At 43.6% G+C, this 3,928-nt stretch overlaps 1 non-coding gene across 1 annotated transcript; it reads left to right on the forward strand.

Moving 5' to 3' along the window:
- The first annotated feature begins 2,940 nt into the window (after positions 1-2,940).
- On the forward strand, positions 2,941-3,058 carry LOC115069520. The gene has a single exon (XR_003848781.1). It is a non-coding gene; the product is annotated as a U5 spliceosomal RNA (small nuclear RNA).
- Positions 3,059-3,928: the final 870 nt, after the last annotated feature.

The following is a 3,928-nucleotide window of genomic DNA, read 5'->3' on the forward strand; positions in this document are numbered from 1 at the left end:
GGAGAGGAGGAGAAGAAAGGAAAAGAAGGAGGAGGAGGATGGGGAATGAGGACCACTCCATAAACATAAAAAGTGATAGAAATCTTCACTGTGGTCGGGAAGTGACATTTACAGTCCCACCTGAGAAGTGGTTTCAGTGTCCTCCACCCCGTGTCCTGGTCCCCAAGTTCTCCTTACTATTTCCTCTGTCCTGGATCTTCTCTTTCTCCTTCTTCCCTGGCTCCTTCTGGTCAATCTTTTTGTTTTATTTATTGTTTGTTTGTGATAGGGTCTCACTATGTAGCTCTGGCCTGGCTGGAACTCATGGAGATCTGCCTGTCTCTATCTCCCCAGTACTGGGATTAAAGACATGTACCACCATGCCCAGCCCCCAATTTAAAAAAAAATCTACTTTATGCCCCAGCTTCTCCCGCACTCCTATCACTCTATGCAGCCTCCACATTTTTCTCAGGCTTGCTGACCAGTGTTGACAGGCTAGCCTGTCTCAGGATAACATGGAAGACTTACTAAACTCAGGTTGTGGGTCTCATCCCCAGTTTCTATTCTTGTTTGGGGGGTACTTAGGATTAAACCTAGAGCTTCCCACAACCTCTACCTCTTTTAAAACATTTTTTGTTATTAATTTTTTGTATTGATTTATTTACTAGTGTATTTGTATATGACATATACACCATGGTGCACCAGTGCAGGCCAGAAGACAACTTGCAAGAGTTGGTTCTCTCTACCACATGGGGTCCAGAGATTTAACTCAGATTGTTAGGCTTGGTGGCAAATGCCTTTACCTGCTGAGCCAGGCTCCTTATTTTGAGACAGGGTCTCACCAAGTTGCCCAGCTGGCCTTGAATTCCCTCTGTAGACCAGGTTGGACTTGAATTTGTGATTCTCCTGCATTAACTATCCAAGTAGTTGGCATTACAGACCTGTGCTACAAGGTTAGGCTAACAGGATGTGTTTTTAGGTGTGTTTGCTGAGTTTACTGATTTGATTCTTCTGTTGCTGTGATAAAACAGGCATCAAGGAGCTGGAGAGATGGCTCAGCAGTTAAGAGCACTGGCTGCTCCTGCAGAGGACTGAGGCTGGGGACCCATTTCAGTTCCTAGCATCCAGTCTGGTTTTGGAGGCACGAAAGCTACAAGGGTCATGGAGAGAACTTGAGGCTTGGTACCATGAGAGGCCAGGAGATGCCATTGGTGAAGGTGGAACCTCGGTTGTAACAGAAATCCTAGGATTGAAGACGTTATGGAGAGAATCTAAGGCTTGGCACTATGTGAGGCCAACAGAGACCACCTGTGAACGTGCAACTGTAGTTGCAGTGAAGACCCCAGGATATAGTGCAGATGCCAGGACTAGGACCAGGACATGACCACCAAGGGCTGCGACAGATGAGGAGCTGAACTGGCCTGAGCCTAGGAAACAAGCTGCATGTGCAGAGCTGGATGGCAGAGAAGTGGAGCTGCTCAAGCCCTTTGTAGCCTAAAAAGTCATGAGTGTGTCCCAGGTGTTTGACACTGAGCTACACTGCTGGACTTTGGTTTTAAGTGTGTCCAATTCTTCCCATAAGACAGTATGTAATTTATTTGGATTTATTTATTTATTTATTTATTTATTTATTATTTTCTGGTCTTTTTGAGACAGGGTCTCCCTGTACTCCCCAGCTATCCTGGAACTCACTATATAGACCAAGCAGCCCTTGAACTCACAGAGATCTGCCTGCCTCTGCCTCCCAAGTGCTGAGATTAAAGACGTGTGCCACCACTCCCGGCTATTTATTTATTTTTATTTCTTTATTTATTTTTTCTTCTTGAGACAAGGTTTCCTTGTAGCACTAGCTGGCCTGGAACTCACTATGTAGATCAGGCTGGCCTCGATCTCAGAGATCTGCCTGCCTCTGCCTCCCAAGTGCTGGGGTTAAAGTCATGTCCCACCACACCTGGCTTTTATTTTTATTTTTATTAAAATATTTGATTGTTTTTATTTTTTAAATATTTTTTTTTATTTGATGTGTATGAGTGTTATGCTTGCATGTAGGTAAGTGCACCTGTGTTGTGCAATGCCCGAGGAGGGCAGGAGAGGCTGTCATCTGATCTGGGCAGTTGTTGGTTGCCATGTAGTTTCTGGGATTTGAATCTGGGTCTTCTGCAAGAACAACCAGTGTTCTTATCTGCTGAGTGATCCCTCCAGCCCCGATTATTTTTATTTTATGTGTATGAGTGTATTGTCCGCATGTCTATAAGTGTACTTGTGTCCTGCAATGCAATGGTCATATTATTCTTAGGACTTAGCTCTCTATTGCATTCAAGGAGGTAAGGTAAATCTCAGGCACCTCCGTGCCTTTACCAACCTTGCTTCTCTGGATCCTTTAGTGCTTGGCCTCTCTATCAGTGCACACACTTTGCTGTGTCCCTTGGAGCAGGGCAAGCACTGCTAATGCTCAATAGGTTTTGTTAAATGAATGTACCATGACAATAATTTTCAAGTTTTTATTTACTGATTAATGCTGGCAATGGAATCCAGTGCCTTGAGCATAGACAGATGCTTCACCTCAGACTACACCCCATTTTTAAATTAAAAAAATTTTTTTTTAATTTAAGAGGACTTTTTCTTGGAGTATAAATTGTCAGGTTACATTTTGAGGGGGAAAAAAATGTGGCTTCTATACTGCCCCCTCGTGGTGGCTCAGCACCTTTACACGAGGTACAAAATGAAATATTTCTGGAAACCCGAGGCTGGAAACGAACCTTCATTTACATGCTCACATTGCATAGCGATCGCTGTTAAAATCTGTAGCTCCTTCTTTCTAACTCTATTCCTTCAAGATGTGCAGATTTCAGAGAACTATCTCAGACCAAGGCAGAAGTCATTATCGAGTTCGAGTAATAGTCACCATTGGCGAGATAGGACGTACAGCCACATGAGGGCCATGTGCAAGGTTAGCCTTCCATACTCTGGTTTCTCTTCAGATCGTACAAATCTTTCGCCTTTTACTAAAGATTTCCGTGGAGAGGAACAACTCTGAGTCTTGACCAAATTTTTCTAAAGCCTTGCAGATAGCAAGGTTAATAGTTCTGGTTGAAAATAAAGCTGAATGGTTTTATTGGTTGTTCAGTACTTTCCTGGGGGTTGCTCTTCCTGATTGGTTTCTTGTTTTACAAGTGCCCAAACTCTACTCAGATTGTATTGTATAGCTCTTAGAAACAAAGTTCATCCACATTTTGGGTCTTTCTGAGACAGAGATTGTCTGTAGCCCCAGCTGGCTTGGAACTCCTGGAAATCTGCCTGTCTCTGCTGTTACCCTATTTTTGTTTAGGGCTTGAATAACTATTTTCCCCCTTTTTAAAAAATGTGGTGTGTGTGTGTGTGTGTTTGTAGAGGACTACCATGACTGTCAGATGTCATTCCTCCTGCCTTATTTTTCTTTTACATTAATTTTATTACATCTACTTATTGTGTGTGTGTGTGTGTGTAGGTACACGTGGGTGCCTGGATTTTTAAAGACATCACCTGAGATGGATCAGTTGGTAAAGGTGCTTGCTGACAAGTTTGATGACCTGAGTTCTATCCCTCCATCCCACATGGTGAAAGGTGAGACTTCCAAATAGATACTATAGCTGGGCATGGTGGTGCACGCCTTTAATCCCAGCACTCGGGAGGCAGAGGCAGGCAGATCTCTGTGAGTTCAAGGCCAGCCTGGTCTACATAGTGAGTTCCAGGACAGCTGGGGCTACAGGGAGACCTGTCTCAAAAAAAGACCAAAAAAAAACACAAAACCCCAAAACAAAACAAAAACCAAATAGGTACTATATATAGCATGTGTGTGCATGTGTTTGCACACACAGAGTAAATAAATGAATGTGGAAAACAAACAAGGGCTGGGCGTGGTGGCACATGCCTTTAGTCTCAGCACTGGGGAGGCAGAGATTTTTTTGTA

This window comes from Nannospalax galili, unplaced genomic scaffold (genome assembly GCF_000622305.1).
Source record: "Nannospalax galili isolate Female #2095 unplaced genomic scaffold, S.galili_v1.0 scaffold1233, whole genome shotgun sequence".
Classification (NCBI taxonomy): Eukaryota; Metazoa; Chordata; class Mammalia; order Rodentia; family Spalacidae; genus Nannospalax; species Nannospalax galili.